Source organism: Danio rerio, chromosome 17 (assembly GCF_049306965.1).
Source record: "Danio rerio strain Tuebingen ecotype United States chromosome 17, GRCz12tu, whole genome shotgun sequence".
Classification (NCBI taxonomy): domain Eukaryota; kingdom Metazoa; phylum Chordata; class Actinopteri; order Cypriniformes; family Danionidae; genus Danio; species Danio rerio.
Window position 1 is genome coordinate 26,589,597 of NC_133192.1, and position 20,847 is coordinate 26,610,443.

The window sequence follows — 20,847 nt, forward strand, 5'->3', positions numbered from 1 at the left end:
TGTATTCGTGTGGGTTTCCTTTGGGTGCTCAGGTTTCCCCCACAGTCAAAAGACATGCTGTATAGGTGAATTGAATAATATGTGTGAATGCAAGATTGTATGGTTGTTTCCCAGTGTTGGGTTGTGGCTGTAAAACATACTAGATAAGATGGCGGTTCATTCCGCTGTGGCAACCCCTGATTAATAAAGGGACTTAAAAAAAAGAAAATTAATTAATTAATTAATGACATGTAACAATATATTTATAGATTTTAACATATTATTTATTGATTGTAACGTTATTTACCCATCTCATTAGTCTTTGTGTCTGAGTGTGAGCTTAATGTCCATCGTGCATGTCACTAACAGATTTTTAATACCCAACCACCATTCTAGCCACTAGACGGCAGCACAATACCACTTATTATAGATTGTAGGTTTGTTTTATTTTTCATTTTTGGAGTTTAAAGTGACTAAAATTGCATTTAAGGTCATTCAGAATATTGGCATGGTATAAACACTGTTATAGCATTTAAAATCAAATTTAGTCCCAGCTTATCACTTCATTCATTTACACATTATATTTCCAGTTAATACATTCTCTTATGGATGTATATTTATATTAATTTATAAATGTCAATTTACAGGGAGAGGATACATGTTTTACAGCATTACAAATTAAACAAAAACAATTTTTAGTCTATATATTGCTCTCAAATAAACACAAAGACATGAAAATTTTACAATCTTCTGCATTTTTTAATGTATTCCTGTTTTAAACTTTGTATTAGCCACTAGAACTTTTTGTGATTATTTTCATTCTTATGATGAATAGCTGTAACGCTCATTTGAAAGTCCCTTTCTATAAACACGTCTGACAAATGAATGTAAAAAGGTAAATGTAATAAATCTATTCAAGAAAATAAATCTTATCGTTCTAATAAGGATATGAATGACACACTAATAAAACTTGTACCGAATTTATGTGATCACTAGAGTGCAGTACCGCGCCCCAAAAACACTGCAAACTTATGCCAAACTTCATTGATGTAACTTTGTGCCCATAAGACCTGTTACATTTGTTACACTAAATATGTTCAACCAACAATTAATAAATCAGTCTGTTTGACTGTCTTGAATCCAGAATGATTTTATAAAATGTTTTAGTACAGAGTTATACTATTTAGTGTATTTGTGTTTGTTTTTAAATCACAACCCTAAAATATTATATTTTTATGTTATTTTATAACTATAAAAGTGTTGTAAAAACTATATATTTTATGTTTGCAATCTTAGAACAACAAGTATTAATCAAGTAATTATTTACTGTGGTAAAGCATAAGCAGTAGAGCGGTTCCAGTCTCATCACGTGACAAATTGGAACGCGTGTGTCCATCGACCCGGAGAATCTGATCGACTTGACTTGAAACCAATCAAAAAACGGCAACAAAAGGCTGAACCAATGAGAGATCAGCGGAGGGCGGGGCCAGGGAGTGGTTGGATCGCGTTTGGAAAAAGCAGTGGAAAAGTTGCCTACAGTCCTTAAAATGATGCAGAGAATATTTATGATGTTGGATCTGCTCTGTAACTAATCTCGTGTTGCGGCGTAGACGGAATCTAAGATTTATTTATCTCCAAAAAATGGTGAGTAGATTGGATAAACCATGCGCATGAAATTCCTAAACACTTGAGAATCTACTGAAAGTCAATTAACGTTAGGTTTGGATATTTGTAACGCGCGTATGTTCAGCGACAAATGGATGTGCTTGCAGCAGTTTGTCCATGTTGTGAAGTTTACTGTCTGAACGCTGGCGCATTGATATGACATTTCTTGAGAAGGTTTCTACAGCTGTGCCTGATGGGGCGGCTGCGCTTTTCCCGTTATTGGATTCCGCTGTACGTGGCAAGTGACAACAGCGCACAGTCATGTCAAATTTGAGTAAAAATCTCAGCAATATGATCTTGGTAAACGTCTGTCATGGGGCACGCATATTTGACAAAAGACGTGGAGTCCAAAAAAAGGTCTATGCGATATACACTTTTCACGTTAGCAGTAAACCAGGTAATATGTTGTTTGTGAGGTTTTAAAGATGCATTCGGTATTATTTATTTTTATTTAATGATTTATCACGACAGTATGCATTTTACGTAGAGGACTAATTGATGTACACACGTGGATGAACTTTAAACTGTTTGGACGGTTTTCAAGAGAAGGTGCTATCATTTAATATAAACGGGATTCCCTCAACAAGTAGACATCACATGACTACATTACACTGTAAAACCCAACAGTATACTATATCAAATGAAATGAGTGTAGTTACCTCAAAACTGAAAGTTAATTTCACTCATTTGAAAAGATTTGAACTCAGTGTTGAAGGTAATGAGTTAATTAAATACCTCCTTACTTCAACTTAATTTAAGTTCACAGTACTTGTTTTTTTAACTCAAATGGTTTGTAGCATTCGGTTTCCTCAAACGGTTTGAGTTGCTTTTAACTTATGGAGTTTTACAGTACTCAGTTGGTTTGAGTTCTCTACATTTATTGGAATTTACTGTGCTCAGATTGCTTAGTTTACTCAAATGGATTAAGTTCACAGTGCTCATTAGGATCAGTTGACTGAAAGTCTGAAATAATTATCCTATCTTTACTTTTATACTTTCGTTTCAATAATTCACACAGTTTAAACATGAACAATCTTCTGGCTCGAAAAAAAAAAAAAAAAAACCTTGGAAAAGAAAAGCAACTAAACGTTTGATGCAAAAAGCATCTGCTGGTAGACTAAATGCATCAACACATGTGTCAGTACATCTAAAATCTACTACTTGGGGTAGGTTTGCACGGTTTACCGATACTATGGTAGTATTGTGATACTATGGCTCGAAAATACTAGTGGTACCACTGTTCTTTGTAAATGCTTACAGGTTTGTGCAACAATAGACCATTTTATTTGAATAGTCTGTGGAGCCCTTTAAGGTTGCAAAACTGTGTAGAATTCATTCCTTTTATATTAGCCTTTTCCACGTTTTCTAATGCTTCAGTTCAAAAGCACATCTAAGTTAGTTCATTTCTGTTCCTGTCAATATGATTTAGTAGCTACAACAACCCTAACAATCTCTTAAAAAAAATAAGCCGCAAAGTAAAATTTAGAATAACTTTGGATTGTTACCTGATAAAACAATAGATGAAAAGCCCCAAAGTGCAACAGGGAACACTGAAACAATGTTTGACCACTTCGTATAGCCAAGTTTTGTTGGAAAAATGCTATTTTTGTAATGAATTTTGTTCGGTGTAATTTGAATCTTTTTTTATGTATTTTTTTTTGTTGGTCATTTATCCTCAAAATACACAAAAAGAACTAATGCATTTTAGGTGAAGTTATGTGCAAATACTTTTTTCAATAATAAGGGAATTATGAATTCAATTAAAGCTAAAATAACTCAATTTATTGTTACAAATAGCAAATGCCACAGATGCTTATCACTGTGTCCTTCTATATGAGGCATAAATTCAGAATTTGACCCTTCATTCTTGAACGTACGGTTCTCATCCTTCAAGTAGACAATCTGTACTACAGCTGAAGGTTAATCTCTTCATTGTGCCTGCAGTCAAGAAGTTTGCTAAATAAACCTTAGCAACATGCCTTTTTAAAAATTCATACCTCTCTTATTATACATGGATCAAATGGTCTGAAACATTTAAGGAATGCTCTTTTTAATTAGTGAAGCTTTTCCACTTCCCCAAAGTTTTACGGCATCATTTCCTTCCCCGGGAGCTTCAGTCCTTTCAGGAATCTGAGGCCCTCTGGCCTTTCTCTAGATGAGTGTGTGTGATACGGGGGAAGAGCTCTCATGTGCGACTGCATTGTTTGGCTCCATGCTTGTCCGACTCACTTTGCATCAGAGAGCAGGATTTGCTCAGATTGCTGGCAATTTGCTTAGCAAATAGCCACACCACAGGAGCAGGGGCTTCTCCACTCACAGTGATCTGCTCTGTAAATAAAGCCTGTGGATTACATGCTTTTGAAGGCTTGCAGAACATATCCTGAAGCTTATTGGTTCAAATAACTAACCTTTTTTTGTAACCCGTCAACATCTCCTTAGATTTTTTGCAGTATAGTGCTCCACATGGCAGACGTTGATGTGCAATAAAACTGTTTAGAGACGGATTATGTCATATGTGGGCAATTCAGCGTGGTGTGGCATGGCTTTCTTAAAGGAGTTTAAAGAGAAAATGGAATTTATGGCTGAAGGACTTTGAATGAGATAAAAAAAACCTCTTTGTTGGCTATATCCTTTGAGTTGTTTCGTTGTGCTAGCCGAGTTGGGGCAGATGGGGTTTTATTGGGTGATCTAATGTTGTGGTCAGGCAATGCACTTGGGAATCTATGTTTGCTAATTGTTAGAGCTCCCATGTCCATGTATGAGCTTTTGTGTCTTGTGAAGGATTACTGAAAACTGCTGAGAATCTACGGAGATGCCAAATGTGCTGTAATGTTGAGTGATGCAGCTTCGCCTCTTTTTTCAGTTAACCAATACGAATTTGTCTTCTCTATAACCGTTAAGTTTAACCAATATGCTGATGACTTTTGTTTTACTTTAGTGAACATATAACAGGCTTTTCAGACTGTACTTAACCCTGGGTTATTGTCTTTCTGAACACAGTTTTTAACCCTGAGTAAAGACTCATTTCACACATGTCATTTTCCATAGCAGGGTTAGCGCCACATTTGTGGTGTTAACCCTGTATTGCTGTGTTAAATTTGTTCTGTGTGAAACAGCGCATTGTTTGCTTGTTGTCGCTGATGGACTCTTGGCAACAGACAGCCAACCAGGAATTAAGTAGCGAGACTCGTGCCATGAGAAAAGTAAGAAATGTTAAAATATGGAAAGCTTGTAAACGTACCATCAGGAGATTGTATGAGAAACTTCAACAAACCTTTTTTTCATTCAATTGTGTTTTAGTTTTGGATTTCTTGCCTTTGCGTATCATGTGTGGGTTAAGATGGCAGCAGTTTTAAAAACAGACAAGAAGATGTGAAAATGCAGTGTTAAAAAAAAAAAGTTACCTGCTGTTTGTGACACTGCATATAAGAACGTTAACCACGGGATTAGGAATGTACAGTTTGAATTGTCTGTTAGCAATACCTTTATTCGGTAACCCCAGGGTATATCATGAGCAGTTTGAAACGTGATTACATAACCTAATATGTCATTTATCTGGGGTTTAGGATGACCCAGGGTAAGGGTTAACAATACAATGTATAAAAATCCCTTAAGAAGACTTTTACTTTCAACTGTGGTCCTTGGTGATTCATAAAATGCAAGTAAAAAGGTAGACCTGCACAAGATATGGAAATAATTGCAATATTGGAAATGTTCATGTCGCAATGTACATATCGCAAATGTTTATAATAAATGAGTGATTTAATACATAGGCGTAAAAAACTACCTTTGTTTTGAGAGTCAAAAACAGATAGAAATGAAACAAAGGTAATACCCATGACTCCTGATCATACAGGGTGACTCTCTTTCTAAGACTGGATTGTAATGTTAATTTCCTTGCACAGTCAGTTCATTTTAGCCAATTACCTCAATGTATTGTAAAGAATTTGACTGATCTTGAACCTACAAATTAGCTAGTATTTAGACTTCATATCTGGTTGCAGGGTTTTTTGCCATTGTGATGCTGACAAGAGTATATAGTGGCTTAGTATATAAAGTACATAATCAAACTTAATTTCTCGTCTCCTCATCCTCTCTTTAGTGTCTAACCCAGCAGGATTTAGGCTGGCCTTGACCTGCCTGTGTGTGTGTTGTCATTGGGTTGGTTGCTTGAGGTCACAGAGTTTGCTTTTACAGGTCCACTTTTAACACATTTCAAGCTGGTTTACAGGAGAAAATAGATGGAAGGCATGTGGTGTTTGCTCTTCCAGGCCATCATTTAGTGGTTTGTAAGGTGTACTTCTGTCAGTAACTAACTGTGAATTAAACTTTTGACCTTGAGCAGTAGCCTAAACATCTCAGTGGTAAGTTCTTGTGGTGCATTTTGTCTTCACCATTTATGTGAGGTGTTTGCATTCAGTCAGCATTTTTTTATTATTCTGAACAATTCCTCTGTTCAATTTTAAGACCATGTAATGATTCATCTGAATTTTCAAATTTGGTCTTCTGGTGAATTGTCAGACATTTCTCTAGTAATGCATGCCCCTCTTAAGCATTATAAAAGGTCATATTTTGGTTTTGGGGGTCTCCAACAACAGGCTGATATGCATGCAATGTCAAAATACACTTTTATTGTCTTAATAATAATATTATGCATTTATTTTTACCTAATTATCCCAATGTCTCTAATTTGATTTGTTCAGCAATTAATTTGTTCCCAAACCCCTCCTCGCTAGTCTGTGATGATTGGTCCCACCACCGCTATGAAGTAGCAGAGAGTATGTGAGAGCCCAATGCAGGAGTGCAATAAAACAATGCAGTTAAACGTTAGCATTTTACTGTACTCTTAAACCTAACTCCAAGTAATAACAACGCCGTACACTCAGTATTAATACACACTGTGCCAAAAGTTGAACTTTTTCTGCCTAGAAAACTGACTGTCATGCACGTGAGGAACAGCTGATGGTGGCCTTAGCAACAAACAGGAGAGGATCACGAGCACAAAAAAAGCATTTAAATCAGTAAAAGAAGAAGCAAGCATCACGTTTTTAATGTAGTTTTGGACGTGATATGTGAGAAACCCCTATTAAGGGAAAACCTGAGAGATACAGCACAAGCACTGATCTATAATAGATAGATCAAAGCTGCGCGGGGCGACTACAACTTGTAACAAACAATTAAACCCATATTTTGAAAACTACAAAAAACAAGGCAACAATTTTACTTACACTTACATGTTATGATCCAGAGGAATATAAGCTGTTCCATTTGAACCGAAACAGTTACTGACAAAGTCCCTGTGAAAGTCTAACAAAGTCCCATATAATAGTCTTTGCTGCTCCTTTCTTTAATAGCAAACGGCTGGTGAGTCCCTCACTTTAGCGTAGTTTATTGTATCAAAAATTAGAAAAATGACAGGAACAAACACAGCACTAGGTTCGCTATACTGTGGTATTGTTGTGAAAATGAACTTTAACCCTTTATTCCCTGCAGCCGAATCTCCATTTGTCAGTGATTGCCATCTTCGTGTCATGATCAGTCCTGTGATCCTCAACGCTCCGCTAGTGTCCAAAGTCAAATGCGCGTTTACATTTTACCAGATCTGGAACTACATATTTGGTGATGGACCTATTAACCATTGAATTGATTTCTACATCGTTAATCTTTGGTCGTTTTTAAATATTTTTAATCCATTTAACTTGAATGTACATTTATAGATTTCACATGACATTTCACTTCTTGTCAAATTCACTAAACACATCAAACTAAATACAGATGTACATTATTCAACCATAAAATTTATTCTGTGTGCTAAATTCCATATACAGTAAGGCATTTTATTAAAAATAATTGTTTCACTGCTCTATGGAATGCTTGTTTCTGATCATATATTGACCAATTACGCAGTAATGGAAAGAGTACTGAAAAATCATACTTAAGTAAAAGTACCATTACGTGCGTAAAATGTAGTGCAAGTAGAGTAAAATGATCTGTTTTAAATATTACTCAAAGTATGAGGTAAAAGTAGACCTTTTAAAAGTACTGGAGTAATTAGTATTATGCTGTAAAAATCTGATGCATTTACATGCAGCTTGTGGGATGTGTGTAAACGTAACATTCTGTAGTGCATTTAGCTATTGCTCAGCAGGCACACAACGTCTTCAGATGGTAAAATTAGTTTAGATTTAGATTGTCATGTCAGGTGACCAAAATTCAATGTCATGCCAGGGTCTAATAACAACGTTATTTTGATGTCCAATAATGACGTCAAATGTCGTTGATATCTCAAACCAATGTCATATTGACATCAAAAACTGATATTTATTTGTCAGGTATGGCAAGCAAAATTCAACATGACATCATAGTGGTAATGTTTACACAACGTCAAGCTGTAACATCATTAGACATTGATATTTGGTTGATTTCAGGTTGGATGTTGGACACTGATGTCAGCCTGACGTTGGGTTCTGATGTAAACCTGAATAACATTTCCGAACAATATGCAATGTCCCTATGACATTAGGGTACAATGTCGATCTGGCATCATGTTGACGTGTTTTGAATGTTGGGTCTTTAAGGCCATTTCGATCATCATATAGTAAACATTTGTCATGTTTCTCATCAGTGACATGCATCTAAACAGTCTCTGGGTCACAGCGTGTGATGATTTTGGACATCTTCTTGGACACTTTTAATTCTTCCAAACAGTTTTCTGCAATTATAAATCGCCCATGTCTTGAGGTAGTTCATAATAAGGCGATTTACCTTTTATGTTGGATTTGATTGGACAGGAATCACAGGATTGATTTTTCTAATCCTCATAGACAAGAAAAAACAAAGTAGTGACTGCAGCACTAAAAATGTACTAAAGTAAAAGTACTAGGGATGTAACGGTATCAGAATTTCACGGTACGGTAATACCTCGGTATGAATGTCACGGTACGGTATTTATTGAATCATTTACAGGAAAAAACAAAACTTATGAAAATACTCCAAAAAAGTGCCAAAAGTGTCAATGACATACAAATTAGCCATCTATCTGTAAGCTTTGAAACAGGAACTTCAATTTTAATGACAAAAAAATATTAAACCATGTAAAAAAAATAAAGTTTCAATTTAGTATTGTTGAAAACTCATCACATTCAACATTTAATCACTCACTCACTCACTTAAATAGGGATGGGTTTTAAAGAAAATTATCATATAAATATAATCTGGTAAAAGCTGGTATCTCTGGGTATTTACAATGTCCCCTGCAACAGAAAAAAACCCTCTCATTTGGGACTGAGGTTTCTGGGACAGAGAGATATGACTTGGCCCAGGTTGACAGCAGTGGGCAACGTTGTGCATTGTCTTTCCCCCACTTGAGGGGACAAGCCATAAGTAAGATCGAGGTCTCTTTGCGGTACAAGTCAATGTCTGCATCAATCTGAACAGTGTGCTGTATTTCTGCCGTCCCCATGACTGTTATTAGTCGTATTCCCCAACTTGCAGGCACGTGCACACATAGGGCTCAACCTGTGCAGTGCACATGTCCTTTTTAGTCTTGGATAGAAAGTGTCCTTCCAAAATGATCAAAAGTGCCCCCGCGACGCGACACATCCTCCCTCGCCCTTCAGTAGGCGCGCGACAACACCGCTCTTGAGTATGCGCGCTCAACCCCCCCTCCTCGCTTTACATTACGCGCGCGACAACACCGCTATTCAGTACGCGCGCGCGACAACACAGCTGATCAGAACCCGCGCGACAACACCGCTATTCAGTACGCGCGCAGCGACAACACCCGCTTAGGTTCGAACATTTACAGTTTTTTTTTTTTATCCGCGCTTCTTACAGCACACTCCATTTCCGCATTACTGGAACTGTAGCGACAACAGACCGCAAGGGATGATGGCCAAGCCTGGGCTGATGGGAATTGTAGTTTCCGGTACCTCCCGTTCGCTTTATTTGCCTGAGCAAATTTTCTCAGAAGACCTATAGTTTTACCGAGTCATGCGACCACGGTAATATCGAAAAAAATTAATATTGCGGTATGACTGTATTTACAATACCGTTACATCCCTAAAAAGTACACATTTTTAAAACTACTAAGTAACTTACAATTTCTGAAAAAACTACTTAATCACAGTAATTTGAGTGTTTGTAATTTGTTACTTTACACCACTACAATTGCATACATATTGAAAGACCTCTAAAAGGACATAAACATTTTTGATTTGGCTTGGAAATGGTTGGCTTCATTCATAACTCTCAATTTGTATTGATTTAACCAGTATCTAATTATGTCACAAGCAAATATGCAATACTTACATTTCCAGCTCTTCCTGATTAGTATTGCTTCCAGTTTTCTGCAATCTGCATAGTTAGGTTGTTTTTAGCTGACAATTTTGATATGATATCTGCAAACCTTTGTGTGGCATGAGACTGTAGCCTGTGGTCTGTTTTCACGTTCCATAGATTTTGCTGAAAAATGATGGTAAACATGTGCAGTGAGGCATATCGTTGTGTTACACTAGCAAACCAGCTTCATTCTGTTGGACATGTCTGGATTGATACAGGAAACGTCAGACTGGTGGAAGCCCTGCAGCCACAGTTAAACAGCAGGAGGGTTTTTTCCCCTCGCCCTGTACAATTACACACCCAGAATCAAGCTCAAACTAAACATTGATCAGCTCTTCACAGTCAATGATGACACACACAGACACATACACTCCCGGAATAACAGATCTGTTCTCTCTGGATGTTTACTGTATTCCACAAGCACTGATTTATCTCTTCATGCATTTTGAATGCAGAGATAAAATACGATTCTAAGTTTGGCTTTATTTACAAACCGCTGTTTCAGTGTTGATTGTTTCACACTAGCACTGTGGTGTGTGTTTAGTATGTGGTCTACATGATGATTTAAAGCCGGTTGTTTTATCAGAACAGAGAAAGAAAGCGTGACTGTCATGTAGGAGTGAATTTATCTCTCATTGCGGCCTTTTCTAAAGCCGCAGACCTCTGAAACGTGTCATTTTCAGCTCCCTGTTGTTAACCTGCTATTTGAGTGACACTTTGTCACAGCGTCATGATCCTTTCATGACAAATGTGCTGTGTTAGTGTTGATCCATAAATGAGTGTTTCTGCACACGGCTCTGATGTTTGGGTTGTTCGGCTCAGGTGAGTTGTTATTACTGTTCTGTCATACTGTTTCCTGCTTGAGTGAGTATGTGTGTTTGTAAGTGAGACTTTTACATTGTTACAGAAATGGGGAAATTATACCTTTTATACCTTCTTAGAAATTAACTATAATTACTATAGATTTTTTTTTTTCAAAAAAATTGTTCCTATATTAGTGAATAATTTTTACATGTAAAAGCATCTATGATGAAAATCAACCTTTGTAAGCTGTTTAGACAAACCTGTGTGTAGGTATAGTGTGTCCACAGTCTTATTAGGGTTATATAAAGACAAAAAGTTTTTTTTTACGTTTTCTGATGTTAAAATAGGATCCAAATCCCTCCCATTTTGAGGCCCACTGCAACGTGAAGTAGGAGTGTGGTTTCCCCGTCCTCTGAATTGCCTTTCAGACGTGTATCAACATGTCTTCATAGTAGCGCTTATAATCATATCCACAAGACAAGATGTGCTCAAAGCAACTGGGATTAAAAGATCTGTTCAGCTTGCTGTGATCATCAATCACCATCAAATTTGATCAATAATGAGTTTTATAAGTTTAAAACGTTTTTAAAGGGCCATGTTTTCACACCTCTACTTTGGAAAAAGTCTGAAAAGTGGGCGTCTCCAGCTCTGTTTAGGGGGGAGTTTCAGAGTCAAAACACATACACACAAACACAAACACAGGGGAGAAAGTCACTGTGTTTATATGGACATCTGTAGTCGAATTATTTGCCAAATAATTTAATGGTGGACTTTTACTGCAGTTTGGCTCTTTCATTTAGGGAACTCATAAGTATTTTTCATGCAATGTTTGATACCGCACGGCGAATGAGAAAAAAAACCTCATCATTTCCCGGAAACTAAGATGCACACGGCAGGTAGCGTCAGAAAGCCGCGTGTGTTATTCAGGTCACAAAATGCGGTGAAAATCCTATACGAGGTTAAAGTTTGGTTTTGGTGCTAACATGTTTACACTCAGTGCAATAGTTTGTTCGATATGAACAAACTGAATAAACAAAGAGCACTGGTCGCTCACTTACCAAATCTGTAGAGACAGGACAATCACTAGCAACTAGAGCCGCGTCTTTATTAAGAGGAGACTACAAGCGAATCTGGATCTCGGCGTTTACAGATGAGAACAGCTCTCAGGTAAACAATGTTCCTCCTTAGACACGCAAGTTATTGTTGTCGAGCGTCGCGTACACTGTTAATCCACACGTGAGTCTGAGCTCTCACAGAGAGAAAATGAAAGCAACTTAACTGCAGCAAACTATAAAAGCAACACTTCACGCTTCTTTTGCCAACACAACGTGGCGTCTCTGTCGTCTAAACACTATGACAGTAATGAATATTAATGAAGTTGCACAATAGAGCGCGCTGATTGGTTTGAACCAAGCCTTACTCATGCATTAATGCAGCACACTGTAAGACGTGATAAGACTCACTCTGGCACAGACGTCCAGTCTGCACGCTGGAATACACGCTATTATCTCATGGTCGTGACGCAGCTTAAACTCGTTTCAAACCGGAAGTACGAATTTGCTTGAAATAACGCAAAAACAACCAATTTACACTTTTTAATGAAATATAGGTGTCCTAATAGTGTTTTTAGCAGTGTGGGACACATATACGACTGTCAACAGCTCAAAAAATGTGTTTTAGTGTTTCGTTACCCTTTTAAACAGTGCCTGTTTGTAATAAAGACAAAAATAAAAATAAAACAAGTAGATAGTTCAACACCACAACTCCATATAGTGTCAGTACAATTATAAAAGAAGACGCTTCAATCCCGGTTTGTTGACGTTAAATCAGGTTTATTTTGTACATTAGCATAATAGATATCCATACAGCAGTGGACAATAACATGTATCTTGTCACATTAGCCGTGCAAAAACAGTGCGTGTGTGCCAACTTTTAATGACATTGAGTGCGACTCGTTGCAGAAAGGCTTGAATTAACTCCATAACAAATTTATCAAATAACCCTTAGTAAGGTTCTTACTGTAGTTAGGGAGATCTGATTCTTTCCTGTTTGTCACTGTGCTGTTTACCTACGTGAAGGCTACGGCTCTGACATGCACGTGGGAATGGTGGGCGGGGAGAACCAGTTCATTTGCATTAAAGGCACAGGCAACAAAAACAGCTACAATGCCATAATAGCTAAAATTTCCCAGATTTAAAAAGGTATAATGAATAATCTGTTGGGTATTTTGAGCTAAATCTCTTATTGATTTTATCTTAATTCTTGGAAATGGGGTAAAATAGGTGCTTTTATAAAGAACTTTGTTTGAGCTCGTAGATGGTTAAAATAGTTGTCAAGCAGCTTAATGGCAAGCTTAATTTCTTTGGATTATTTTTTTCAGTCAGAATGTTTCCAACAAAACTTCTGTACACTTCTGTTTCTTTTTCTCTCGTGTCTTTTTTTACTTCATTGTTATGACATGAAGTCTGTGGGGTGAAAGAAAGAGAGATAAAGGATGATAAGCTTCAAAGAGTGTGTAGACTAAACAAGCAGTCAGCATCCTGTCTCTTTTTAGCTTGCTAACAGCGTGTCATGAGTATTCGCTGTATAGTGTAGTGGTTCTTGAAGTTACAGTGAAAAAAATAATGTATCTTCTATATAGACAAATGTTCATTAACTTGAGTTACCATCCATCAGATGAAGCATGTTCCACCTAGGAATATTCTGTTGCCATTTTTAGTTCTGTTTATTTTTTTCTATAGCTGAATATTAACTTTTAATAAATTCTCTACACAATATAAATGAGCAATTCCATGCAAATTTCAAACTCATTCATTCAATCATTTTCTTTTCGGCTTAGTCCTTTTATTAATCCGTGGTCCCCACAGCGGAATGAACCACCAACTTATCCAGCACATTTTACGCAGCAGATACCCTTCCAGCTGCAACCCATCACTGGGAAATGTCCACACACTCATACACCCATTCACACTCATACACTACGGACAATTTAGCCTACCCAATTTACCTGTACCACATGTTTTTGGACTGTGGGGGAAATCGGAGCACCCGGAGGAAATCCACGCGAACGCAGGGAGAACATGCAAACTCCACACAGAAACGCCAACTGACCCAGCCGAGGCTCGAACCAGCGACCTTCTTGCTGTGAGGCGACAGCACTACCTACTGCGTCACTGCATCGCTCAAATGTCAAACTTCCCATGAATTTTTTTTTTTTTGCCAAAATAGTGAAACTCTCTGAACGTTGTTTGCTTAGGCTTGTGTTTTACAGTGCTGTAAAAATACTCAAGAATGTCCCTGTCAATGTTTACAAACAATTATATTTGATTTACCAAAGTCAAAAAAGTGCCAATTGCACATCTGTCACATCCATAAAGGAGAGGTTTCACATGATTAACAAAGCTTCATTCATTCATTCATTCATTTTCTTTTCGGCTTAGTCTCTTTTTTAATCTGGGGTCGCCACAGCAGAATGAACCGCCAACTTATCCAGCATGTTTTTACGCAGCGGATGCCCTTCAAGCTGTAACCCATCTTTGGTAAACCATAACACAGCTTTTTCCTCATAAATATTCTATATTGTGTTCTAATTGTTCTATATTGAGCCTACTCTTATCCTTTTGATTAGTAGTATTTTCTTTGAAAAGTAAACCTTAAACTGTTTTGGATTTTTATCTTTAATTTTATCATTATTATTATTTTTGTATTTTTATTTTGTGTATTACTTATTGCTGTTAGAATATTTTATAATTATAGAAAATGGTTATTTATAAAACGTGGTGGACTTGATCTTTTTTTTTTTTTTTTTGCCATGGCTTAACTATAGAATCTCTCTTTCTCTCTCTCTCTCTCTCTCTCTCTCTCTCTACAAAGAATGTTGTATACTAAAATCTTGCATACTTTTTTTGGTCACATCCACAACACGTTTATTTCCCTCATTTAAAATCTAAACATGTTTATAAATTGATATTTTTTGATCTCATAAATAACTGTGGTTGGTTGTTTTAGAGACTAATATTAACCAGTATTTCTAAGGTAGGTTAACATATACTTTCTCTGTATGTTTTTACTGCAGATATCGCATCTATAACACTGGAATTGCTCAAATGATAAAGCCAAAATTATATGTCCATGAATATGTTTATGTAAAAGTACAAATATGCTTTGAGTTTTGCATGACAGCATATTTCATCTGTGAGTTATTCACAATATAACATGGCCTCTCTTACCTTTTTTTGCTGTGTCATAACATGACTCAAAACAATGATCAACAAAACAGATCGTCTTCTGTCATGTTTGTCAGAGACTCATGAGTTGTTGCGAGTGGAATGTACCAAGTACAGGGATAGTGGGAGAACAGCTTGCGTGTCTGTGCCAGGATCTTATTGTATGTGATAATAATACAGTCGTGCGTCAGTCCGTCCGCCTTGTCTCTCAAACACACAGCAGTCTCATGAGAAACACCACTATTCAACAGAATGACTTTACTGTTCCACTGACCCACAGCTGGGAGGAAAGCTGTGTGTTTGTGTGTGTTTGTGTTTGTGTTTGTGTTTGTGTTTGTGTGTGTGTGTGTGTGTGTGTGTGTGTGTGTGTGTGTGTGTGTGTGTGTGTGTGTTTGTGTTTGTGTTTGTGTGTGTTTGTATTTGTGTGTGTTTGTATTTGTGTGTGTGTGTGTGTGTGTGTGTGTGAGTGTGTGTGTGTGTGTGTGTGTGTGTGTGTGTGTGTGTGTGTGTGTGTGTGTGTGTGTGTGTGTGTGTGTGTGTGTGTGTGTGTGTAAAATAGAGATACAGAATAGATAAAGAGTTTTTCTATCCCGTCTGTCATGGATGGCAGTAGGACAGTTCATGTCTGTGCATGTATGTGCGTTTTCAGGTTGCCTGAAATAAGTGGGCCAGCAGAAATGAGCTGCCACTCCATTGTGAGATGTGACTCTTGATTGCAAATCTGATTTCGACACACATTGTTGCCAAAAGAGTGGGGAGGATGCCAGTGTGATCTGGTGGAGTAGTTTTCTGCATTGATAATGTTGCTTGTATAAATGGAAATGAATGAAGAGAGGATTCATTCTGTGCGAGTTGTGATTTATGACAGTCAACAGGGTTGAATAGGAGGGGCTGAGGTGAGTTTAGACAGATGTGATGGTTTAAAGAATTGGTGAAAAGAATATTTTATTTGTTAAGTCTAGTGGTCTCATAATTAAGATTAAATTGTTACAATAAAAACTTAAGATGTGCCATTTTTGTTAACAAATGACGGAACGGAAGCTGAGTTTGTGTAAACTTTGTTTGTAATGGAAAAAACATTGGCTGTTTCCATTAAGTTTTCTCAAATATGTCCAAATATGTCCAGGCCTAGATTTCTTTCATAAGATTATCCGGTGTAAATTTCTTCCTTGATTGTCAAAATTTTGTGTGCTTTAGAAGTATCTCAAAAGTCAGAATATGTCATACAGTAATGATGCAGCAGCTGCTGTCTCATAATGAAACCCCTTAAAACAGTAAAGTTCTTGCAATTAGAAACCTAAAGCTGTGATGATATTAAAGTAAGTGCTGATTTCTTCATCTGTCATGATGTTTTCTTTTTTAAAGCTTATTATTATTGCCATTATTGATTGCATTGCTTCATTGGTAGGGCTGTGTTTTGGGGAAAAGATATCTTATTGCGATTTTTTTATTTATTTTTTTTTATTATTATTATTATTTTTTATATTTATATTTGCAAGTTAATTTTGTAGTCAAGCTTCAGCTCAGTATTCTTTATTTTAGCTTTTGTTAGTTTTTGTTGTTGGTTCCAAGGTTGTCATAGCCGGGGGCGGTAATGGGGATAAGCTCCCACTATCTATAAAGTACCCCTATACGGCGTGCGTCTCAAATAGCCTCTGACAACCAAGTCCAGCTCCTGGCCTTCAAGTGTGGTTTAGCTACCAAACCCGGCGGAACTGTTTTCACTGACAGGAGAAGGGGCGCAGGCGGGTCACTGGCGCCTTACAACCAGTTGCTTCGGGGAGATGATATTCGTTAGCCTGGGAAGGCAGATCATCTAGGGGAAGGCAACCCTGTTTTCAAACCTCCGCTGCCTTGCGGCTATATCCATTCATGGAAAAGGCTTCAGGAGTAAACCTCAAGGAAAAATCCGGAGTCGGAGTCCCTAAGGCAGTTTAACGCTGTTTGCAGCCTCACTCTGGCAACTCCTGCGACGGCGCCGATACCAAACTGTAGCAGCCCTGCTGTTCCTTTGGATTTGTCGACAACGTGGAGAGGGGGGACCCGCTACATGGGCAACAGCCTGTCCTCCATAATACATTGCCCTGGCTAGTATCCGATCTCGCACACCCTGGAGAGGACACTCCAGCCTCGCTAGCACTCTGGCGTGGATACAACACGGGGAGCAGTAGTTTACCGGTTATAAGCCACAGCTCGGTTGGCGTAGAGCAAGGCGCCAGGGACTGCTCCCGACGGTGGGAGGGATCTTCGGGTCCCACTGGACAGTTACCGCCCGCCTCAAGCTGGGCAGCCCCCAGTCAATTAGGTACTGCCCCGCCACAGTCTGCTTTCCTCATTGGGTGCATGGGGAATATGAGCACTTCGAACAGCAGACTGCAACCATCGCACCAGACAATAAAATAACACAGAGAAAGAGACCAGCTCTAAAACTGGGATGCTGGAATGTCCGTACAATGCTTACGGGCCTCTCCGAGGACTTACGGGGCATTGACGACTCACGAAAAACAGCTGTCATTAACAATGAACTACTGAGGCTAAACGTAGACATCGCCGCTCTACAGGAAACACGACTAGCAGACTCAGGAACTCTAAAAGAAAAAGACTACACCTTCTACTGGCAGGGAAGGGCCCCAGACGAGCCCAGACAGCATGGCGTGGCTTTTGCTGTGAAGAACAACTTACTGAGCATGGTAGAACCAGGCAGAAATGGTACAGAACGACTTCTTACCCTCCGCCTCAACACCACCACAGGCCCTCTCACTCTTGTCAGCGTGTACGCTCCAACTCTGAACGCAACACTGGAAACTAAAGATAAGTTTTATGGGAACCTAACATCTGTCATTAACAACATCCCTGATAAGGAACAACTTGTACTTCTGGGCGATTTCAATGCCAGAGTGGGTGCAAACCACGAATCATGGCCCTCGTGCCTAGGCAAATTTGGCATTGGAAAAATGAACGAGAACGGCCAACGCCTGCTCGAGCTTTGCGCTTTTCACAACCTGTGCATCGCCAACTCATACTTCCAGACCAAGCCCCAGCATAAAGTCTCCTGGCGGCATCCGCGGTCAAAACACTGGCACCAGCTGGACCTCATCTTAGTTCGCCGCTCAGCTATCAACTGCGTCCTGCACGTACGCTCTTATCACAGTGCTGATTGCGACACAGACCACTCCTTAGTGTGCTGCAAGATCAGGTTAAACCCAAAAAGGTTTCACCGTTTAAGGAAACAAGGGAATCCTCGCATCAACGTCAGCAGGATGTCGCAGCCTGATCTGATGCAGAAATTTGCAGAAACCCTTGTGAAAGAACTTGACACCGCACAGACAGGTGATTCTGCCCTGGAAATGTGGGAATCACTACGAAACACAATGCAACGCACTGCCCTGGCAACTTTTGGAAAGAGGACCACAAAGACGCATGACTGGTTTGAAGCAAAGGCCTCTACGATGATCCCATGCATAGAAGCCAAGCGTGCGGCCCTGACAGAATACAAGCGGTCACCAACTCAGAAGAACCTTCAAATTCTCAGATCAACTAGGAGCAAGGCTCAACACATTGCCAGATATTGCGCAAACGAGTATTGGCAAGAGCTCAGCAACGACATCCAGAAAGCAGCCATAGCGGGGAACATAAGAGGCATGTACGACGGCATTAAGAAAGCGCTAGGCCCCACCCAGTGCAAAACGGCACCCCTTAAGTCATCTACTGGGGAAATAATCTCCGACAAGCAACAACAGATGGAGAGATGGGTGGAACACTACTCCGACCTCTACTCTAGACAGAACACGGTGTCCTCCGCAGCACTAGACGTCATTAAATGCCTGCCAACCATGGAAGAACTTGACGAGGAGCCAACAGCAGAAGAGCTCAGAAAGGCTATCGATAAACTGGCCTCAGGCAAAGCCCCTGGCAGCGACGGGATTCCTCCAGACTTGCTGAAACAGTGCAAGGATTCCCTACTGCACCCTCTTCACAAAGCCCTCTGTCAGTGTTGGAAAGAAGGGGCCGTACCGCAGGATATGAGGGATGCTAAGATCATCACCCTCTACAAAAATAAGGGTGAGAGAAGTGATTGCAACAACTACAGAGGCATCTCCCTTCTTAGCATCGTTGGAAAAGTATTTGCTAAGGTCATCTTGGCCCGACTGCAGAAGCTGGCTGAACGTGTTTACCCGGAGTCACAGTGTGGTTTTCGCGCCGAACGGTCAACGGTAGACATGATTTTCTCCCTCAGACAACTGCAGGAGAAGTGTAGAGAACAGCAGATGCCCCTATACATCTCCTTTATTGACCTCACCAAAGCCTTTGACCTGGTCAGTAGAGACGGACTTTTTAAAATCCTCCCCAAGATTGGCTGCCCACCAAAACTGCAGAGTTTGATTGAATCTTTCCACACAGATATGAAGGGAACAATCCAGTTCAACGGCAGTTGCTCTGAGCCTTTCAGTATAAGCAGTGGCGTCAAGCAAGGCTGCGTTCTTGCCCCCACACTGTTCGGAATTTTCTTTGCCCTGCTCCTAAGGCATGCCTTTGGTTCAGCAACGGAAGGAATCTACCTCCGCACCAGGTCAGATGGCAAGCTATTTTATCTTTCTCGCCTGAAAGCCAAGACAAAGGTACGCGAGACACTGATTAGAGACATGCTTTTTGCTGACGACGCTGCAGTCACCACACACACCCAGGAAGAACTACAGTCGCTGATGACCCGTTTTTCCATGGCCTGCAAAGACTTTGGGCTGACCATCAGTTTGAAAAAAACAAATGTCTTGAGCCAGGACACTGCCACTCCACCAACCATCACAGTAGATGATTACCAGCTCGATGTCGTCCACCAGTTCACGTACTTGGGCTCCACCATCACCGATAACCTCTCCCTGGATGCTGAACTTGACAGAAGGATCGGGAAGGCAGCCTCTACTCTAGCCCGCCTGACAACCCGAGTGTGGACAAACCATAGGCTGACAACTGCAACAAAGATGGCAGTGTACAATGCTTGCGTCATCAGCACTCTGCTGTATGGGAGTGAGACATGGACCACCTATGCAAGACAGGAGAGGAGACTGAACACCTTCCACCTAAGAGGTCTGCGTCGCATTCTGGGCATTACCTGGCAGGACAAAGTCTCCAACGTCAAAGTCTTGACTCGAGCCGGCCTTCCCAGCATGTATACCATGCTCCGACAACGTCGCCTGCGCTGGCTTGGCCATGTGTGCCGTATGGAGGATGGGAGAATCCCAAAGGATATCCTTTACGGAGAACTCTCATCTGGGAAGAGAACAACAGGACGCCCATTTCTGAGATTTAAAGATGTTGTGAAGAGGGACATGAAGGCCCTTGACATAAACACCAAGTCCTGGGAAGACCTCGCAGCAGACCGCCTGAAATGGAGGTCCACCCTGACCAAACAGCTCAAGTCAGGTGAGAAGAACATGATGCGTGCGTCAGAGGACAAGCGAGTTCACCGAAAGGTGCAGAGCGTCAGCCAGGGAGCCACCTATCAATGCGACTGCTGTGGTAAAAAATGCCTCTCCCGTATTGGTCTCTTCAGCCACCAACGACGCTGTCTTAGACAATCAGTCATGCCTCAATATAAGAGCTAGGATACGTCATCCATGGTCAACACTGACCGACGGAGGCCTACTAGTTAAAAAAAGAAACTGAATTTAAACATTAATTTTTTTTCTAGAGCAAACAGTAAGCACAAATCAAATGACCTAACCTTTCTGTAAACAAGTTCAGTTCAAAAGGGTTATTGCCAAATTAAGCAGCTTATTATACAAACATAAAAATAATAATTATATAAAAATACAGAACACTCAGCAAACTAACA

General features: G+C 39.6%; 1 protein-coding gene across 5 annotated transcripts in view; it reads left to right on the plus strand.

Annotated features, from left to right (window-relative positions):
* Nucleotides 1-1,501: 1,501 nt before the first annotated feature.
* Nucleotides 1,502-20,847, plus strand: part of arhgef10 (Rho guanine nucleotide exchange factor (GEF) 10) — an 87,475-nt gene continuing 68,129 nt past the window's right edge. For all 5 annotated transcript variants that reach the window (XM_009293079.4, XM_021473176.2, XM_021473177.2 and 2 more), the window contains exon 1: nt 1,502-1,623. The gene's annotated coding sequence lies outside the window, so the exon portion shown is untranslated. The remainder of the gene's footprint in view (nt 1,624-20,847) is intronic.